This window comes from Netta rufina (assembly GCF_964035555.1).
Source record: "Netta rufina genome assembly, chromosome: 2".
Taxonomy (NCBI): domain Eukaryota; kingdom Metazoa; phylum Chordata; class Aves; order Anseriformes; family Anatidae; genus Netta; species Netta rufina.
In genome coordinates, this window is record NC_140124.1 from 58,198,749 (window position 1) to 58,211,740 (window position 12,992).

Consider the following 12,992-nt stretch of genomic DNA (forward strand, 5'->3'; position numbering starts at 1 on the left):
TAGTTGTCTACGGAGAACAAAAGAGAACATATGCTGCAATCCTAATTTGTACAAGGACCTAAATATCCTCTACAACATGCAGCTGAGCAGAACAGGCTCCACATCAAAAAAAAAAAAAAAAAAACAATTCCAAGAACATAAAAATCCCCCTCGTAAATTAGTGAGCCTAACATCCAGCATAGCCCTCAGACACACACAAATATGTAGGAATCACTGTGGCTTTGTTTGTGCTTAACGTTAAGCAAATGCTTCTCTAGATCAGGGACTAAATCTTCCTCTTCCAAACAAACAACACCATGGCAATTAATATAAACCTAAAAGAAATATAGGGTACAAGATTGGTCATTTCAACAAAATAACCCTACCATCTGAAAGTGAACGCCTGAATATTCAAGAAAAATGAGAGGAGCAGAATGTGCGTTCGCATCGAGAAAATCTATTACTTATTTAGTAGCAAATGCATTAAGGAGATCATCACAAGCAGTACTGCTGCCAAGTACTATTAAGAAGCTGTGCATTGAGTCAGGCTGCTCCTCATAATTTATTAAATGAATGCCTCTTTCTTCATTCCAGCGAAGATTGGTTCCTGAGATGGTGATGTTAAGAACAATCGGGTAAATTGTTTTCTGCAGGACAGTTTTCCAAACAGCCACGATTTCTATTTGCTTCGCACGCTGGGGAAACCAGAGCCTGACGTGACGCAGTCCCCGTGGGGCTGGCCGCCCTACAGCACGGCGGTCCCAAGCTCCTCTGCTGGGTGCCGCAGGAGCTGTAACCTTTTCCAGAAAGGCCAGCTGATGTGCTGGCTTGCCTCCTGGCTGGCACTGCCACCTCTCTGGAGGCTGGGGACTCTCAGGGAGCATCTCTTCCAACCCAGGTTCATTCAGGTGCACAGCACAGCCCAAGGTCCCCACACCAAATCCAGAGAAGGCAGCAGTGTCTCTCTCTATCCCACAGCTGATTTCCTTCCGATTTTTTTTTCTGGTTATACAGAACGTAAGTCAAACAGCTACTCGACACTGCGCTGGCACAGGAGTTGCTGCAGCTGCATACAGATGCAGATATTAATAATGTGGGGTATTTTGACTTTGAAGTCTCACTTCAAATTTTTCCTGTTTAAAAAACAAAACAAAACAAAACAAAACAAAAACAACTTCTAAGCACTGTGATTTTTCCATCTGGATGGCAACATCCAATCTTGGAGCAACTTTTGTAGAAATTTTCTGGAAATTCAAATCTAGGCTTTCACCATTTTGTCTTATCCCAGCCCCTTCCTGTGCAACATGCTCAACAAGCAGGTCAATTTTTGGATGACTCTTAATGTTTTGGTAGTTCCACAAACAAACACAATGCATGAAAAGCAAGCTACACTAAGCACAGTGCCCCCATACCAAGGCATTAAAGCATGAGCAGGGAGAGGGAGCTAGCAGGAGCATGGGTTGCCTCAGTGCAGAGGCCATTGCCTGTATGGCCTTGGTGATGAACTTGCTCCTCACCTCATGAGGTGCTGCCTCGAACCCATGTTGAGGATTGCTACAAGACCATGAGAGAGAACCTTGCACCCCTGCTGTGTATTTTACTGGGATAACACCGGAAACATCGGTTATAGAAATCGTCATAGAAATACACTAATTAGCGCATTCACGTGCATGATTTCGGTTTTCTTCCTCGAAAAATACATTTTTGCTTTTCCGACACAAAACACACCACAATAAATTATTAAACCAGAGATTCAGAGAGCCACGTTATTTCCATGTCTTTGCACATCTAAAAGTCTGACAACAAAACTCTCTAAGAGCAAGGATGTCTTTTTCATTTTTTGTCCCCCAGTTCCTACCCCTCCTTTCATCCTTCCGAAGAAGGTCAATTTTTCATGCACGCCATACAACTGGCTGAGTTGTTTTCATTTTGCATTTCTGAGTTTTCATGATGCTGGCACCTGTGGGAAAAGTTCACTGAATCTGGATAAGAGATAAGGGATCTACCTTGGTGTATTGAAAGAGCACTGGCTGGAAGCTACATTTTGTTTTTCCTTTTTTCCATTTTTTAAATATAGAACGAAACCTCAGTGGAGACCTAAGACTTGAAAATATTACTGCATGAATGAGGGGAGCAGAGACAAAAGGGTACGTTCAATACTCTCACTCATCATACATCTTCTCTGAGCAGGGTAAGAGGAAAGGGCTAAGAGGCAAATCTTTCTTTTTGGATGATTTCCTCTAGGAAAATAAAGCTTGGGTTTAAATGAAGAATTTTGGAAGCATCCCCAAAACGGACACAGCAGAAAAACCATCCTGGACATTTACAATAAAATTATAAGTATTTTCTTTTCTCATTAGCAATCATAAGTATCTTCAAGAAGAGGAGCAGCTGGAGGCCTGCTGCCAGACTGTGATAGACAGAGTTCACGTATGTCTACCCATTGGGAAACCTGTATAATTGTTTGAAGCACCAACCACATTTGCTTTCAAGACTTTTGTGAGTCAGATTACCTCTACAGAAGTGATTCTAGCTCTGCCAATTGGTCAGAAATAACATGTGAATCTCAGATGAGTTCATCTTTCCCACCTTATTCTCCACTTAAAGAAGTTCCCAGAACCCTTGCTGGCATTGACAATATGATGTTTGTCTTTGTATTTCTTAGAAGAAGAAAAAAAAAAAAACACTTAGAGTCTCCCTATGTCACCTGTCCTGTTCCTCACCAACATACATGTAATAAGCTGCTGTTTCACCTTCCTTTTACTTGTCTTTGGCAACACTAGATATTTTTTTTTGTCAAGCTGTACTACAGGCATACGTAAAAGCATAGAATAAATGTTCAAAAAGTTAACTCTGACATTTTCCTAAGAGGATCTGGAATGAACATAAATAATCTGTTGGATGCTTCAGTTGTCATAAACTGTTAAAAAAAAAAAAAAGTTAAGTCAGAAGAAGTAATTTAAAACAAAAGAAATTAAATAGGCAACTAGAGAATATAAGTGAAATTTGCAGTGCAGCCTGTATCTGTGAAGACACTTTCCTGATTATTTTAATTCACTTAAGACTGTTTTGTGATAAAATTCTGAAGTAGTTTATCTCATTAACTTCTCTCAACTTCTGCCTTCCTCCAGTGACTATCGACGATAGAACCCCAGGGGTTCTCCCAGACACAGGGTTGTTTGGATCTTTTTGCTATTAAATAAGACTAGGAGCTAGACTGTGAGTTCGACCATGGTAGGATATAGGTTCAAATGCTACCTGGACTCTGTGCTTTAATCATGCTGGAGGCTATATCTGCACCAGGGCAAGCAGAGACAGAGTGGGTGCTCCTTGTTGTGCTTCCCTGAGCCACTGTTCTGCAAAAGGAAGGCTGTACCAACAGTGCCTTCCTTATTAACGCAATCTTTCTCTCCAAAGAAAAAAGGATGTCAAAATGAAAAACAGTCAAGCCAAACCAGATAAGTAGTAAAAATGATGCAGGAGCAAAATGAAATTCCCTGGGAAATGCCAGCTCCTATTAATTGTAGTAATAAACTCAAATGTAAAGAGGCAAAGCAGAAAAATACGCAGTTTTTAGTTTAAGTTTTTGTCCCATAGGAGCTGAAATAATTTGAAGGCTAGAGATAGCCATCACTGCTTCATCACAACATAGCTCCCAGCTTTGGAATGATTAAATCCCAGAATTAAAGCAAGCATTACTAGACTAAATAAAATCCTGTCAAACCTGATTTCCACAGCTGGATTACATCTTTTTAGCATACAGCAAGACAGTCAAGATTAGCCAAAGACTTTCAGAGAGGAAGTCCACCTAAAATAATCTTTCCTTCATTATCAGGCCTAATCTTACAGAGCTGAATCGTGTCTTTGTCGCAGCTGAAGTCCCAGCCCAGAACAGTTCTACACGTAGGACCCAAGTGTTAGCTCCTTATCTCCACCTCAGATGAGCTGCAGGCAACCAGGAAGCAGTTTCACCGCCTGTATTAATCTTTGCAGTACAGAACCTGATGAAATTTCCCATACAACAGGTCAATATTTACGCAGAGCTGTGCCTAGGGTGACGACGACCTTGCCTTCGAGTGGGAAATCACCCCTGCTACTGCAGAAGGTAAAGAAATGGAAGATGGGAGCTTTTCCTCCCTGCAGCCACAGGCTGCTCAGCTTTCATACAGCTGGGTAGTTTTGCTGAAGACTTCCTACCTGTGCTCACAGCTAGTGCTGGTGAACCAGCCATGTAATGGAGGGACTAGAGCAGGTTCTCAGTAGTAACCTCATTTACCTCCGACCTTCGTTTCACAGCAAATCAGATCTCTTTTTTTTTTTTTTTCCTCAGAAAATGCTCACAGGCTCCCCTCAACTCTTGCCAGTTTAATTACACCTTTAATAATTCAGTCAGCAGTTGCTTAATCTTCCTAGTTAAATTATTAAGTAGAAGAGTGAAAGAAATGCACACGTGAGCCCGTGAGGAGGAGCACTCTAGGAATGCACCAAGGGCTGGGCACACACACAGGGCTTCCCTCTCATCCCCCCTGCCCTTGTCTTTTTACCTCTTATTTATACTTTCTGTCATCTTTCTGAATAAAAATTTGGGTGGCCTTGTGACTTGCCCAGTAAACTGCATGTCATTTTGTGTGCTGACTGGAAGTGTCAGGTCACAAACACACCTCAAGGCAAGGCCTCAGAACAAGGAAAGGTATGGTAGGAGCTGGGGAAGGGAGCAAGGACCTCAAGCTTCAGTGGAAGTAAAGGTAAGGGTTTTATACAACAGCGAAAGATGAAGAAGAAAAATCCTTATTAGAAAAAAGCATGGGAAGAGGGAACATCTAACGAATGGCTCAGGGACGTGGGAATAGTGACACAAAGCTGGTAGCTTCACCGAGACAAAGGAATGTGAAAAGCAAGAGGGAGCACGGCTGTGGGGTTATACACGAAACGGCAGAGAGAAAGTAAAGTGGCACTTCTTAATGATCTAATTAGCCATCCTTACTGAAGCTTTCTTTCAGCTGCTAAATTTTGCATATATGCCCCCCATATTGATCCACAGTTCTGGTTATGAGCTAGTGACAAGGTCAGCCACTGTGAAGGAATTTCTGAATGAGGCAATGAAGTAATTAATTTCTCTTAGAGAACTTGTTTAGCCCATAACAGTTCTTAATATTTTAAGGCTATTTTCCCCCACTTAGAAGAATATATGGAATATGTGTGAATAAGTAATAGCAAAAAAATAAATCTTACCCCTCAAGGAAAGTGGTGGGCTAATTAAAGAACTTCTCATATACTGATACAATATTGAAAAGCTAATTAATTACTAAACGTGGCTTTGTGCCGGGTTTAGAAGACTGGTGCATAAACTAATTGCAAAGTATTGCAGCCAGATACACTGCATGGTAAGCAAATCGAAATCGTGCTGGTCAGTGTGGGATATAAAGTCCACAGCTGGTGGTGGTCCACAATGACCAGTCCACGTTCTCCTTGCACGACCCTGTGAGATCAACGTGCCCAGGAGATCTCAGCAATTACGACAAGATCTCTGCTTTCCCTGTAGAGCACCAGCACTCAGCACACTCCAGCTGTTCCCTTCCCTTCCCCCCCATACACATTTCCATACTGCTGCTTTTCTGATAATCCCCTATGGCCTCGGGACTTCCTCTGTAGCTAAAATAAGACATAAAGCCATATTAGTCTCTGCATGATGAGTGATGCGTCAGACCTGCATTTCTAGATGCTGCCGCTGTCTTTTCCAGCTGATCAGAAACTGCAAAATTTGGATACACGTGTCTTTTGGCGAGTAAATGGAGGGAGGATCTCCCTCAGCACGAGTGCTTCAGTTGTTATTAGCGCTGTGTATTGTTCCCACCGGAGCTGTGCAGGCACAAAGCATTCTTTTGTAGGAGCTGAATCTCACAAAAGCACCATGTCCTTTTCTTTAAAGGAAAATACAAACTGGAAAGAAAAAATCAAAAGCCCCCCCTTCCCCTCCCTCCCCCCCGGAATGCATCTGACTAAAGACTCTGCTTAAATGACTTCTACAACATCAGCAACATGGAAGAATCAAAATGGTTTTGGTCTATGAAGGTTTCTGGTGAGGAAACTGAGTGAGAGGGTGGCAGAGATTATTAATTCATAGACAACTGCAAATGGGAGGCTTCACATACATTATGGCAGCACAGCTCTGCTGAAAAAGGTACAGAGAGTCCTCCACTTTTATTGACTATCCTGGGGACTGAATTTGGACCAAGCTATTCACCAGTTCTTGAGCTTTGGCTCGGTATGTTGCTTTACTGGAAGAAGACTGAGGAAGAGATCAGGAATTTTGCCAGTCCAGGACTTCAAACCTAAAATGGAAGAAATCTGAGAATACAGCTTAACCTCTGCCCTGTGTGAATTCTTTTATTGCTAAATCTGGAGGGACAATAATCTTGGTATTTCAACCCAGCAGCAGGTCAGCTGGAAACACGGAATCAAGCTTACCCTTATGTATGTTGCTTAGACCAATGAGTTTACCAAAGGTGAAATAAGCCCCAAGGCCTTACGCAGAAAATTAGAGGAGGGTACCAAGAAAGTTGGGCTGTATAAAATCAAATATATTACTTTAAGAGAGGTGTCCAACAGTTTGCATTTCCATAAACTTTCAGATGGGGAAAGAAGTGATTAGGTTGGGAAATCACGAGGAATGCCAAAGCTACGCATATTTTGGCAGTGGGGTAAGCAGCACAGGGAAGTCAGCATGACCAAATTATTATGCAAATTTCTAAATATTCTGGCTCTGCAGAAGGAATTGCCTCGTGGTTGGAATTCAGGGAAGCAGAGTACCAAGGAGTCCAGCGCAAACAGTTAGGTGGCATTTCCTGCAGCAGAAACAAGACCAAAAATTGCTGCCTGGCCTCTCAAACATTCCCCATGCTTCTGTCACATTTAATTCATGCAAGAACTATGGGACGCTTCAACTAGCTGAAATGTAAAAATTTCAGCTCCATATCCACTTCAGTAAGGGCAGAAAAAGTGTGTAAGGGAGAACTGCTTCCTGCTGCACGCCATTCGAACTTGGCACAGATCCACGAATCTTTACGGTGTGTGTAATTCATGACAGCTTTGGATGTTGGTGGTTTGTGGGAAGCAAAGTGGTGCTGCAAGCTTCAGCTGCTCCTAGCTAGGACCTGTCCCTGCTCCCTTATGCCTCCTCAGGTCCTGGGGAGGTCAGACAGCCCAAGCCTCCTCTGACCACTGGGTATGGCAGGATCTGTCCCTTAGCACTGAGTGGCCACGGTGAGTGGCACAGTCAGGAAAACACACAGGACACACACACAGTCACAAATCTGCTGCAGCTGACTGCATACAGCCAAACCAAGACGTGGTTTGTGCCATTGCCATGAGGCTTCGTACTTGCTGTTTCCCAGCATTCAGGGGAACGACTGTTTTCTACCATGATTTCTCCGAGACTGTCTGTGTAGAGCTGCTGTTAGTGCTTCTGCCCATGCAGTCCTGAGAGATGGAAGAGATGCTGTTCTGCAATGGGCACACCACACCTGTGGCATGAGCATGTAGAGCCTCAGCAACAAGCTAAACATGACTATTCCTATTCAGATCCCTAAACGTGACTATTCCTATTTAGATCCCTAAACACGTCTATTCCTATTTAGAACCCTTTCAGCTTTTCTCAGAAGCAGGAGTAGGTACCAGTGCCAAGTGGTCAGCATGTTGAAAACAAGCATTGCAAGCAATGCAACAGTTAGTTTAAGGTTGACTTCTGGCTTTTCTCTTCATGACGCCGGTGTCTGCATTCTGGTGGCCTTAAGAACATAGGTGGTTTAGAAAAAAAAAAAAAAAAAAGATTTCTGAAAAATTGCTCCATGGGGGAAATTGATATTATCCCCATTCTGTAGATGGAAAAGAGGCACAGATAGATGGAGGCAATTTTCTCCAGTTATTGGCAACATACCCACTACAGACCATGGCTCATGGGAACTTCTTCAGGGAAGATAATCAGAGGTGAAATGTTAATGTCTGTGACTTGAAACTATGGATTTTACTGTTGAACTAGGAGCCTTGTAACTCATATTCTTCTTGTAGCTTTTTCTTCTGCTTGCAGTTTGCACTGTTAATAAGAATTAGTTGTGGTCATGATTAACACTGACTGCATACATGAAAGAGGAATTTCGTTGGGACATAGATACAGAATACACAGAAAAAGTACCCTGCCTGGCAATGCTCTCTGCATCTTTGAATTCAGCAAGGGCCTTTTATCTTTTTATTTTTCAACTCCACAGGTTGGTGTCGTGGTTCCGCTCGAGTGGGCAGCCGAGCTCCACCACAGCCGCTCTCTCACTCCCCCTCCTCAAAGAGGAATGGGGAGAAAATATGTGAAAAGGGCTCAAGGATTGAGATAAGGACGAGAAAATCACGCAATAATTATTGTAACGGGCAAAAGAGACTCGGCATAAGGAGATAGTAAGATTTACTGCCTACAACTAACAAGCAAGAGAAGTGAGAAACAAAGAAAAAAGAAAACCAAAAGCACCTTCCCCCCATCCACCCTCTTCTACCTCCTCCCCCCGAGCGGCGCAGGGGAATGGGGGAATGGGGGTTATGGTCAGTCTACAGCACTTCTTCTCTGCCGCTCCTTCTCGGTCACTCTCGTCCCCTGTGCTGTGGGGTCCCACCCACGGGATGCAGTCCTTGATGAACTGATCCGGCGTGGGCTTCCCACAGGCAGCAGCTCTTCCAGAACTGCTCCAGATATGGGTCCGTACCACGGGGTCCATCCCTCAGGAGAAAACTGCTCCAACCTGGCTCCCCTACGGGCAGCAGCTCCTGCCGGGTCACCTGCTCCTGCGTGGGCTCCTCTCCACGGGCCACAGGTCCGGCCCGGAATCTGCTCCGGCAGGGGTCTTCCACAGGCGGCAGCCTCCGTCGGTGCAGGTTCACCTGCTCCACCGTGGTCTCCTCCACGGGCTGCAGCGTGGAACCCTGCTCCACCGTGGTACTCCATGGGCTGCAGGGGGACATCCTGCTTCACCATGGTCCTCACCACAGGCCGCAGGGGACTTCTGCTCCGGCGCCTGGAGCACCTCTCCCCCTCCTTCTACACTGACCTTGGTGCAAGGCTGTTCTCTCACTCCCTTGACTCTCCCGGCTGCTGTGTGGTGCAGCGTTTTTTCCCTGTCTTAAATATGCTCTCACAGAGGCGCAAAACAACATCACTTATTGGCTCGGATCTGGAAAACAATGGGGCCCTTACCAAACATGGGGCAGCTTCTAGATCTTTCTCACAGAAACCACCCCTATGGCTCCCTGCTACCAAAACCTTGCCACGTAAACCCACTACAGTTGGACCTTTCATGAACACCCAGCAAAATACATTTATCACTTGTCATCACTTTTCCAATTCAGGTTTATCTATGGAAAAAAAAAAAAAAAAAAAAAAGAATCTTGCTTAATGCCTCAGATTCTCCTTTGTGTTTCTCAGATCCTAATGTGGCTATAAGATCTGTCAAAGATGGATACAGAGTCCTTTTTTCCCTCCTTCATGTGCTATGTTCCTGAAACAGATAAATTTTTTGAAAATCTTGTTAACAAAGCTAATGTCTATGCTCTTGGGAAGATACAGTCATTAAACTGGGGTCATTACAACATCAATAAACTGGAAATAATTAAATTACTTTTGATCAAGACTACCTATTCTCAATCGGTTGCCTGTTGAATCAGATAAACAGTCGTATAACCTAAGCAACAGATTCAGGGATCTCAGCATCTGCCACATCAGCTGGATGAGGCAGATACACTCTGGTGATCTGAAAGCAACATGCATCTCTTTCATCAAAAAGAAAAGGGTAAAAATGATTGCAAATTCTTTTCCTTTATATTTTTCAGCACCAAGTGTTTCAGAGGAAGAATGTTGTCTTAGAGTAGTGATCTAAACCAATTCTTTGCACATTGGTGTTGCTGGTTTTGCTGGTAAATAATCTATTTTCTTTTTTTTTTTTTTCCAAACAATTTAACCACTTGTGTTCTTTTTTTTTTTCTTTTTTCTCTAATTAGATAAAAGGTCTTCTATATTGCAGATAAAGAATGCACATTATTCCTGGATGAAATGAATCTAATCTATTGATGAGATATATTTTACTTCTAGGATTACACTTATTTTTAGATATCATACAGTTAATTCCTGAGGACAGATTCTGCTGTTGCTGTCCAGATGAGTTAGACTCTTATAAATAATCCCACTGAACAGAATGGGCCCACTTGTAGGATAAGACACTCTTGTACAGGAGAGAAGTGATTGACTTTGGTTCTTGGATCCTGCCTGAAAAAGCTGTGCTGCTTTTAATCCCCTTCTCAAACAAAAGGAGAAAAAAGGAGGAATCATTCGGAAATAAACCAGATTTTCGGCATATCTGAAAAGCTCCGGATAAAGGCCCTTATGGGCCTATACAAATAAATGTATCTTTGCAGCAGCTTATTTGATCAAAAACGCAAACCTAGCTAGATTAATCCCCACTGCAGGTGATAATTGTTATTATTACCTAACCTGTGACACAGCAGAGCATACAAGAAGCTGATAATTGGCAAATTGCTTCAGGTCCTTCCTCTGCCACTGACTGAGGGGGCAATTTTGAGGAAGTCACTTGCTCTTTCTGCACCTCAATTTGCCACCTCTCAAGAGGAATCGATGCCATTTAGCAGCCAATACAAAATGGAAAGTGATTCATGATGTAGGAGTGCGATTTGCTGTTCCATCCATTTCCACAGCTCGGCCATCTATTTCCATGGTGCCACACGCACAAGTACTTTGCAGGTACTCACCCAGCTGCACAACAGAGGTATGTGTCTTGCAGCAAATCCTCCTGTACTCTTCATATTACACAGATAGCAACAGCACGCCTCTTACTTCTACATACTTGCCAATAACTGTACCTTCTTGGTCTTCAACCCTGAACCCTGAATAAAGTCCCTCAGTTTCCTCTCTCCATTCCTTTTTCAGAGCATCTTTGTGGTAATTTATTCTGTGCTGGACATCAACCTCTGAGAAGGAGTGATTTGGGGTTAGAGAAATGTCTCAACACCCCCCCCAAACTCCTAAAAGATTACATCCTTCATTTGTAACTGGCATTATCCAAAGGACTATGGCAGAATTGGACTCATGGGCTTGATCGATTTATCACGGTGGGTGTTGGCAACTGATAGGCTTAATTTTTACCTCCTTGATTTCAATAAAAATGCTTTCATGATCTCATTAAGTTACTTTGTAGCACAACAGCTGTGTGCTTTAGAGCACATGTCTCTCCGTCACTTGTAATTACAATTTCTCTTAAAAGAAAACCCCCAAACTCAATGGCTTCTTGAACAAGATATCATTTGTCCTATTTAAAAGTGACAGGATTAAATAAAATATCTTTAATTGGGCTAAATCCTAATGTTATTCTTCAGAAAAAAAAACTTAAATGTTTTCCCTGATTTGATAATAACTGAGTAGGGACAGTAAAGACGAATGAGCAGGAGCTTCAGAACTCAATATACTTAGAATGAACTTTCCTACAGGGCCAGCCTGTCCATTTGGAGCCTTAAGCTGTATATTACAGCACCTTTAAGAACACCATCCTTTGTATTTAATAATAATCTGAGATTATAAAATGAAACATCCATCTCTCCCACAGCCTGCTCAAAATCCTTAGTTTTATTGGAAATATTTCACATAATATGCTCTAGAACTACACCATATTGGAAAACAGAGCTGTAAACCGTGTTGCTAGACAAGCTGATGAGCCTGTGTGACAGGGCTGGGAATAGAAACAGCATTAGTATACCATGGGAATAGATGTAAAGGCTATGTCAGCTCTGTATGTAGGGAATGATTGTCCTTCCTACAGCATGACATACACACTGCATTTAATGTACATTTTTACTCTTCAGCCTCGTGAGCTGTTTCCTGCATTTAGGACACATAAAGAATTAATCAAGCTTATGTTTGAGGCACAGCAGACAGAACATTTCTATATTTTTGTGCAGCAAAAAGAACACCTATAAAGTACGATAATTTTCAGAACCACTTTCTATAGAATCTGTGCCCTTTTGTGAAACAAACAGAAACAGACAAGTGCTTGTGTATCTGGATGATCAGAATATACTAAGTATATCCCTAATTTTCAAAATCATAGGATTGCTTTAGAAAGTACAACACAAGAAAATGAGTATAGAGGATTGATCAGTTGCCTGGTGATTTTTGAAATTTTGACTTTGTCCCACCTCCTTAGAATGACGGAAACTGCCTTATTAAAAAATAAAAATAAAAATAAAAATGTGAAGTCTCTGTCAAATATTATAAGCTGGCAACTTCACCAAGGCTTTCGTTTTAAATACGTATATTGTCCTTAACCAGGGAAAACTGAAAGATACTTGAATTTCTTTCAAACACCAGCTGACCAGACTCAGTTTAGTACACTCATCAAATGCAATCTTAGCTTTCAGTTGTAAAGTCAATCCTGTTGGTACCCAGCAGTAGTTTCACATGTATATGCTCTGAATTAACACTTACACGTATATATACTTGCATATATCCATATGTACAGGGTTTCATTATTTGTCATCAAATACAGTAATGCATTGGGCCAAATTCTGCCTTGAATTACACTCCACTGACATGAGCAGAATCGCCTAGGAATATACCTAGACTAGGCATAGCTTACTTCCTTCTGGTCCCTTCCATTGATTTTCCTTCCATTTGGCTCCATTCTTGAAGTCTTTGGCAGTTTAAGTTAGGCAAATTATCTGGAAATAGCTTGTATTTACTGATGCTTATTCTCTATATAAGCTAGACAATGCAGTCATGTAAAGTGAAAGAAGGAGTTTTGTTAATATCTCATTTATTTAAGTGCTAATTAACAAGTAAGTTCTAAAGATACAGTTACCTGTATCTTTAGACACTCGTGCTTCCAAAACATTTTGAAACTCTGATCGAGAACACAATCCTCTATTCTGTTCTGAGCAACTATTATTCACTTAAGGACCACATCATTTTA